This window comes from Phoenix dactylifera, unplaced genomic scaffold (genome assembly GCF_009389715.1).
Source record: "Phoenix dactylifera cultivar Barhee BC4 unplaced genomic scaffold, palm_55x_up_171113_PBpolish2nd_filt_p 001489F, whole genome shotgun sequence".
Lineage (NCBI taxonomy): Eukaryota > Viridiplantae > Streptophyta > Magnoliopsida > Arecales > Arecaceae > Phoenix > Phoenix dactylifera.
The window spans coordinates 25,001-34,617 of record NW_024068801.1 but is presented as its reverse complement, the minus strand read 5'-3'; positions in this window follow the sequence as shown (position 1 = coordinate 34,617).

Sequence of the window (9,617 nt, the reverse complement as noted above, 5' to 3'; positions counted from 1 at the left end):
AAGGGATGCTCTAGTCCTAACGGGTTGGGATGGATCATCTAGAATTAGTTCCTTAGGATGCCCATGAGCATACCTCCAAGCTTTAGTTAGCCCATGATCCACTATAGGCTCTTGGTTTGATGATTCTCCTTCAATCAACTTTTGATTATCATCTTGTAATCCCATCTCATCTATCTTTTCTTCAAGTATTTCAATATCATCATCAAAATTAACCTTCTTACTAGATGAGATGTCACTAGAGTCATCAAAAACAACATGTATAGATTCTTCTATAACTAGGGTTCTTTTATTAAAGATTCTATAGGCTTTACTAGTTGTAGAATAACCTAGGAATATTCCTTCATCAGATTTTGGATCAAATTTCCCTAGATTATCTTTCCCATTATTATGTACAAAACACCTACATCCGAAAACATGAAAATAGTTAACCTTTGGTTTTCTGTTTTTCCACAGTTCATATGGTGTTTTCTTTATGATGGGTCTTAATAGAACTCTATTTAATACATGGCAAGAAGTATTAATGGCTTCTCCCCAAAAGTACTTAGGGAGGTTACTTTCACATAACATCGTTCTAGCCATTTCCTCTAGGGTTCTATTTTTCCTTTCCACAACTCCATTTTGTTGTGGTGTCCTAGGTGCTGAGAAATTATGGGTTATCCCCTTTTTACTACAAAATTCATCAAATAATTGATTTTCGAATTCGGTACCATGGTCACTTCTAATAGCTATAATTGAGGACTCTCTAGCATTTGTTACTTCCTTATGGAACTTCTTAAACATAGAAAATGCTTGATCCTTATGCGCTAGAAACATGACCCATGTGTACCTAGAGTAATCATCTACTATAACTAGACCATATTTATTTCCACCTAGGCTTGTTGTTCTAGTTGGACCAAATAGGTCCATGTGTAGTAATTCTAGAGGCCTAGAAGTAGAGACACATTTTATGGATTTAAAAGAGTTTCTAGATTGTTTGCCAAATTGACATGCTTCACATATTTTGTTCTTTTCAAATTTTAATTTTGGCAAACCTATCACGGAGTCTCTTTTAACTAGTTTAGTTATCGTGTCCATGCTTGCATGACCTAACTTACGGTGCCATAACCAACTAGCATCATTTTCTTTAGTTTCATTAACAACTAAACATTGGTTATGTTTTGTAAGGTCTTCTAGATCTACCACATATACATTTCCACGTCTCATCCCTTTAAAAACTAAACTATTATCATTAGGATTTGTTATAATACATAGTGATGGTTTAAACATAACATCATATCCTTTATCACATAATTGACTAATGCTTAACAAGTTATGCTTAAGACCATCAACATATCTAACATTATCTATAAAGGTAGAAGGGGTGATTTGAACTTTACCAATACCAATGATGTGACCTTGGTTGTTGTCTCCAAAAGTCACAGCACCTCCCTTCTTAGCTTCAAGGGTGAAAAATTGATCTTTATCACCCGTCATGTGCCTTGAACAGCCACTATCCAAATACCAGCAGTTTTTGTTGACCTTGGCTGCAAGACACTCCTACACAAGCAAATCATATCATCTTAGGTACCCAAGTTTTCTTGGGTCCTTTATGGTTAGTCAAGTTGGTTCCTTTTGGAACCCATACCCTTTTATTTTTTCTTTTAGTTTTACTTTTTCTAAAATTACATGCATTTGCTTTATGTCCTACTATTCCACAACAAAAGCAAGTTATTTTCTTAATTTTAGTTTCCCCAGCTTTAACAAAGAAGTTACTAAGAAGTTTTTGCTTATTCCTTGGTTTATACCCTAAACCCGCTTTATTAAATACGGCTCGTTGATTATTAAGTATCATGTTTAACTTTTCAGAACTATATGTGAATTTTTCAACTAAGGGTTTGTATTTGTTTAGTTCTTTAGTTAATGTCTGATTTTCGGTTTTTAGATCATTTAGCTCTTTAGTTAGATCCTTGTTTAAGACTTGTTTATGGTTTTTGAGATCTGAAAATTCCTTTGTTAGTTTCTCAATATCTTTCGTTAAGGTGTTAGTCTTCTTAATTAGGAGTTGGTTGCTTGTCTTAAGTTCTAGATTTTCTTTGGTGAGATTATCTTTATCCTTAATTAATGAATCATGCTTATGAATATAACTTTGGTTAGTTACTTTTAGTTCTCTGTTTTTAACATTTATATTCTTATACTCAATCATTAATTCATTGAACGCATCATAAAGTTCATCAAATGTAAAATCAAAATGCGTATCGGAAATTACCTCATTTTCGTTGGCTATGAAACAGAAATTGGCCTTCTCTTCTTGTTCTTCATCCGATGATGAAGATGATGCGTCGGAGTCCGATAGGGTGGTGACAAGTGCCTTCTTCTTCTTGTACTTACTCCCCTTCTTCAGTAAGGGGCACTCTGCTCTTATGTGTCCCGGCTTCTTACACTCGTAACACCCAATCCCCTCATTTTCTCTTTCCTTACCTTTGTCTCTGCGGTAGGAATTTGAGGGACCTCTCCTTTGATGATACGTCTTCTTGTGGTTGATAAACTTCTTGAACTTGCGCACAAGAAGTGCCTCACCACCATCTTCCTCATCTTCTTCCTCTTCACTGCTGCTGCTGCAAGACAGGTCCTTGTTAGAAGAAGTAGATTTTAAAGCTATTACCTTTTTCTTATGGGAGGACTCTTCCTCGTTGTGTTGTTTCATGGTAAGCTCATGCGTCATCAGGGATCCAAGGAGCTCTTCAAGTTGAAGCTTGTTCAAGTCTTTAGCTTCTTGGATCGCCGTCACCTTGGCTTCCCACGACCTTGGTAGACACCGAAGGATTTTCCTGACAAGTTCACTGTTAGTATAGTTCTTGCCAAGGCTTTTTAGGCCATTGACAATATCAGTAAACCTAGTGAACATGCTTGTGATTGTTTCATTTGAATCCATTTTAAATAGTTCATATTTATGAACCAAGATGTTTATTTTGGATTCCTTGACTTGATTCGTGCCCTCATGGGTCACTTCAAGTCTGTCCCAAATTTCTTTTGCAGAATTACAAGTTGAAACTCTATTGAATTCATTACGGTCTAAGGCACAATAAAACACATTCATTGCTTTAGAGTTTAGTTGTGCCTTCCTCATGTCATGTTCATCCCAATCCGTTTCTAGTTTGGGTACCTTAACACCCTCTACATATGTGGATGGGATGTATGGGCCATTCACTACAATGGTCCACATCTCATAGTCTTGGGCTTGGACGAATATTCTCATCCTAGCCTTCCAGTATGAGTAGTCGGATCCATTGAAGAAAGGAGGTCTTTGGGTGGACTGACCCTCAATGTGAGAAGATCCAAATGGGGTTGTCATTTTGATCTTTTAACTCTTGAGTGGAAGAGTTTTTGGCTCTGATACCACTTGTTGCCCAGATAGACAACCCAAGAGGGGGGGGTGAATTGGGTTTTTAAATTAACTTAGCTAATTAAAACTTTGTGGATGATTAACTAAATACTATAGCCAGTTATTTAATTAAAGCTAAGTGCTGTGAGTAATGTGTGGGGAAGAAGATGAGAGACAATGCACTACAAACACAAAGTTTTATAGTGGTTCAGAGCTAACCCTTGCTCCTACGTCCACTCCCCAAGTCTCACTTGGGAATTTCACTATAACCCCCTTGGATTACAGCCGGTTGTTTTGCAAGCTCACAACCGAACTTGTTGTTTTACGAGCTCACAACGAACTCGGTCGGTTTTCCCAGGCTCACCGACTAGAACCAACCCCGATTGTTTTCCCGGGCTCACAATCAAACCCTTACACTCGTTGGTTTTAAACCGGCTCACCAACCAACCTTAATCCCCTTGATTCAATCCCCCGATTGAATCAAGTAAATACACGAGATAGAAGAAAACAGAAAATAGCTTCTCAAAAAGCAGATTTAAAACAATATAATCGTAAAGGAGTTAGAAGCCCTCAAACGCTTTTAAGATGGTGAAGAGGTGTGGCTTCTGGAACTCCGGTCTCCTCTTGAAAGAGTGATCGACTTGAAAGCAGGAGGAGGAAGTTTTGAATGCTGGGAAGATGTTGGTGGAGCAGTAAATGCAGATCTTCCCTTTTTCTCATTGAAGAGCACTTAGAGAGCTTGAAGACTTGAATGCTAGGAGTGGAATGTGTGTTCTCTACCTTGCTACAGTCTTCTGTGGCTATTTAAGCCAACCCCCACGGAAACTAGCCGTTACTCTGCTTTTTCTGGCCGTTCTGCACACTCTGCGCAGCCTGACAATGTGACCGTTGGTGGGTTGGAGTCGACTCGCGCGATCAGGAGTCGACTCGGCTGTAGCAGGAGTCGACTCGAGCTTTTCCGGAGTTGACTCGGCAACTGTTTCCAGTTTGAATTAAAGTTGCCGTCTTGACTGGGAGTCGACTCGTCTTGACCCGGAGTCGACTCGCCAACTTCTGGCGCTGACCTGGCAATTTTGGAGTCGGCTCATCCTCTGTAGTCCGTGGATCCAAATTTGAATTTTGTCCACTCGAGTCGACTCGACTGTCCTGGGAGTCGACTCGAATCTCAGAGCCCGAACTCCCGATTCTCTGTCTTTTGGCTCATCCAGTCTTGGAGTCGACTCGAACTTCCTTGGAGTCGACTCGGCTCTCAGTTTCCGAAAGTTGGTCTTCTGCCTTTTGACGTGAAGCTTGTGTTGGAGTCGACTCGAGCTGTCTGGGAGTCGACTCGAATCTCAGAGGCAGTAACATGGTCTTCTGTCTGTCGATGGTCGCACAGTCTCGGAGTCGACTCGCGTACTGCGGGAGTCGACTCAAATCTCAGAGTCCATAAAACGCTCTCTGACTTTTTCTTTGTGTACCGCTGGGAGTCGACTCGCGTTCCACTGGAGTCGACTCGAATCTCAGAGTCCATAAAACGCTCTCTGACTTTTTCTGTGTGTACCGCTGGGAGTCGACTCGCGTTCCACTGGAGTCGACTCGAATCTCAGAGTCCATAAAACGCTCTCTGACTTTTTCTGTATGTACCGCTGGGAGTCGACTCGCGTTCCACTGGAGTCGACTCGAATCTCAGACCTGAAAAACTGCTCTTCTGTCCTTCTGTCTGTTTTCAGTCGAAGTCGACTCGTACTGATCAGGAGTCGACTCGAGCTCGTGCCAGTGACCTTGATACGCTTGGAGTCGACTCGTGAAACTCGGGAGTCGACTCGTATCTCAGACATTGGTTCATGCAGACTTCTTAACTTATCCAAAATGCTATGAACCAAGTCTAGAGACACTTGGACAGGATTTTCACTGAAACACTCAATTGAATTCATTAGTAATCACAAGATATACTCCAATGCTTTGAGCTCATCAAAATCAAACGGGGTTTTAATCGATCACTCCACAGATTATATTCTGTCTCATGTGCATAGTACTCTCTACTCCACTCACTGAGTATTCATATACTCACTCCCCAGTTTGGTGTTTTTGATCGCAGGGCAGGTATTGTATAGAGAAGAGCAGGGTTAGAGATTGCCTGCTAGCTGTGCCGCTCCATAGTATAGTATAATGTAGATAGAGGTTTATACCCTTTTGGTGTATTATAAACCTTCTGTTGTATATAGTGTATAGTTACAGTCATAGATCCTGTTGTGGATATGGGTTTCACCATGGATGGAATGGGAACCAGATTTTTATACAGATGAGTTATATGCCTGAGATAATGTATTGATATATATTGTCCAGGTTCATTATGTGACGGATTATGTGATTGCTGCTCTGACAGGTAGTGTGTTGTATGTATTGAGATAATCCTGACAGGTCACTATAGGAAAAGTGATCATTTTGTGCATGCATCATGCCAAATTTTTCAAGATTTATTGATGATTGATAGGTAGTAGGGTTCTACGCAGTGGCTGGTGGCCTTATGCCTACCCGCACCCTAGGACCGTCGCGGCGGCCCGCCGGGAACGGGGCGGGGGTCGTGACAAAGCTTGGTATCAGAGCAAAGGTTAAGAAGAGTCCTATCAGAGCAATAGGGTGAGTCAGAATTAAGTATAGGATTATACTATGGAGCATAGGATTTTTCTATATGTTAATTTATGAGTCATTTACAATTCTGTAAAATATATTATGACTCAGTGTGTAACGACTGCCCTCTCTTTTTAACTCTTTTAGAGACATATAAAGAATACCTCAAAGGAGAGGACCTGCTCGTCCTGGAAGGAGGATGGAGCCAGATATAGCATTGGATGCGGGTTCCGCACATGTCGAGCCCCAAAGAGAAAAATCTCCTCCTGCTGATAGACGGAGGGTTGATGATCAAGGAGAGGTAGGAAGTAGAGATGCATTAATAGAACAGTTACTAGCGGAGAATCAGGCTCTGAGGGAGCAGATTGCTCGGGGGAAACCTCCTACCCCATCAGTAGTATCCATCCCACCTCCTGTACATGTGCCAAGAAGTTTGGCCAGGCGGGCTCTAGATGATGAGGGGATTACTGTACAGGAATTTCTTAGGCTCAGAACCCCGGAGTTTAAGGGGGAAGAAGGTGAAGATCCTCAGAGATTTTTGGAGGAGACTGAAAAGATGATACGGAGACTGCCCTGTTCTGATGCAAGGGCAATAGAACTTGTAGGGCTCACAATGAAAGAAGATGCCTGGGGCTAGTACCAGAGGCACGTGGAGGACAGATTGTACAGTAGGAATCCTCCAACCTGGGAAGAGTTTAGGCAAGCAGTGATTGATGAGTTTTTGTCTCCGACTGAGAGACAGAATCGGGCTCTTCAGTTTGAGAGGCTGAAGCAGATGCCCGAAATGAGCGTATCTGAGTACGCTCGTGAATTCACTAAATTGGGGAAGTATGCTCCTTACATCATCCCCACTGAAGCTGCCAGGATAGAAAGATTCAGGCGGGGTCTGATTTCCCCGCTTTATAATGCAGTACTGGCAGTAGAGGTCCCCACCTTGTCTAGGCTGATTGATAAAGCAAAACAGTGGGAGATCAGAAACAAAGAGGAAAGGGCTGAAAGAGAACAGAGGAAAATGAGTATGGGAAAAGGGCAAAGCAGTAGAGATAGATCTGAGGGAGTAGATCTCTCGGAGGGCCCGACGGAGCAGTCTGTACGCTCAGCTCCACCTGCCCCACGTAAGAGAAAATGGAGGGAAAGAGGTCAATCACAAGATACTTTTCTACCATCAGTACCTCGTCCTCTAGTCACTATGGCCAGAACTGAATCTAGGTTCCAATCATGGCCAGTATGTGGCATATGTGGGAAGCAGCACCCTGGCAGATGCATAATGGGTCAGGGAGTGTGCTATAGATGTGGACAGCCGGGTCATTTCGTCAGAGAATGCCCGCAGGGTGCCACCCAGCAGTTTGTGCCTTTGGCATCCTATCCTTCTGTTCAGATGGACAGGCCTAGTAGTAGGGAGCCTGTAGGCAGAGATAGAGGTCAGACACCAGTGTCACAGCAGAGTGCTGGACCATCTCAGCCATCAGCTCCAGTAGGCAGAGGGCAAGGAAGGGTGTTCACGGTAAATCCACAGGAGGCACGGGCATCAAATGCAGCTGTGACAGGTACTTTACTCTTTTAAATTCGAGGACGAATTTTATATAAGGAGGGGAGGATGTAATAACCCCAAAAAAATTTTTTATATAAAAGGGATAGAATAGTCCTTTAAAATTGATATAAGGGGTAAAATGGGAAGGAATCAAAAGATAATGGCATAGTTATAGATGCGTTGAAGTGGTAAGGGTAAAATTGGAAAGGAATCAAAAGTTAATGGCATAACAGTAGATATGTTGAAGTATTTGGGGCAAAATGAAAAATTAATAATATTAAAAAAATGGTGAATAGTATTTTGATGTGACTTAATTGGGAGGGTTGTGCTGTCGGAGGAATGAAACCGAGAGAGAGGGAGTCTCAGGCGTGAAACAGAGAGGAAAGAAAGAAAGAAAAAGAGAAGAAGAAGAAGAAGAAAGAAGAAGAGGAAGGGGATTCGAGAGGGAAAGGGATCCCGGTTGCGCTGCCAGCTGAAGGAAAAAGTGTAGATCTCCTTCCCTTCTACGCAAGAACCCAAGTTTCACAAGAAGAAAAAGATAAATACCCATCCCTACCTAGTATTCTAAAGAATTTATGCTATAGAAAGGGTAGATGATAGTTGTAAAGGGTGTTAAAAGGGGAAGAATCGGATTTCGACAAATTTTTCCGGCACTACGGAAAAATCGTGTCAAAGTCCCAACTTTGGCAAATTATTTAGGAGATCAAACGGCCTCCGATAGTGATGCATGTTACCGTTTTGGAATCTCCTATGAGTGTAGAATGTTATGTAAAAATTTCATCAAATTTGGAGTCTGGAAAGTGGATCAAACCCAGGATGAAGTAACCGGCTGTCGGTCCGGGTTACTGTTCATCCGAGTGGGAAAATAGGGGATTTCATGCCATAATAGGATATTAAGCCCAGATTAAGCTAAGGGGACCTTGTACTCATGCAAGGGAGTCCCTAATACACATAAATGGTGAGTTAATTAATAAAAAAAAAAGAAAAGAAAAGAAAAGATTTAGGGAACGGAGGAGTTGAATCAATTAAAGTTTCCTATATTATAATTGGCACGTAGATTATGGCTCTTGATACAAGACTAAATATATTGTAAATGCATGTCACAGTTGGGCAAGAAGCTAGGGAACAAGAGGAAGAAGTTCCCCACTGCCTGCTGTAGATTTTTGGAGGCGTATTAGGGCTGTGCCAGATTGACAGGTGAGTGGGAGTCATGTACTTTGCACCATGAGCATCCTTAATTCATTTTCATGAATGTCGCCAAGTGTGAATTGATTCCACTTGAGCATATTGATTGATATTGTAGTAGATTCCTCTATAATCTTGATTCTCCATGCTTGATTATTCTATACATGCATTTGAGGGAACATTGAGAGGAATTACGAGGGGTTGATGAGTAATCAAATTGATTCCGAATTGTGAAATGATTTCTTTTGTAAATTGATTTCATTTCCTCTATTTTAAAGACTTGTGAGTCGTAGCTTGATTATACTCTTTTATGAGTAATTAAATTGGTTCCAAATTGTGAAATAACTTCTTTTGTAAATTGATTTCATTTCCTCCATTTCAAAGATTTGTAGAGCCTTTTTAGTGGTATATTGAGTTGTATTGCACTTCCTTGACCCTCACTCCTAGCCCTGATGTTAGTTTATGATTGGGTCATGATTGAGTGAGTGGTAATCTTGATTATACTCCTTTTTAGTAGAGTATTGAGAGGGTGCATTATGGCATTTATGCATGGCTTGGCAGTATCTGCAGGACACCTATAGTCGATGGGGTTGAACATCGGCCTTTGTGCACATAGTAGCCTTCTGGGTGGGCGGAGCCCAGTCCCTTCCTAGGGGGGGACACGGCCCTAGGCGTAGGATTGGCCGGTCCTACGACTTATATTCTGCTTGCCGCCGGGCATAGTAAGACCCCGCGAGGTGCAGTATGGCTTTCCGCGGATGTAGAATTCCCGCGAGGTGCCGTTTAGTATGTAGATGTGAGATGGATTTATGTTCTGGATACTGGCCGGCATTTACATGATTAGTGTGGTGTCTTATCCTGCATATGCATGTGACAGTAGGAAGTTGTTGCTGGTTCGCCTGGGGCGTAAAACCCACCTTCCGACAG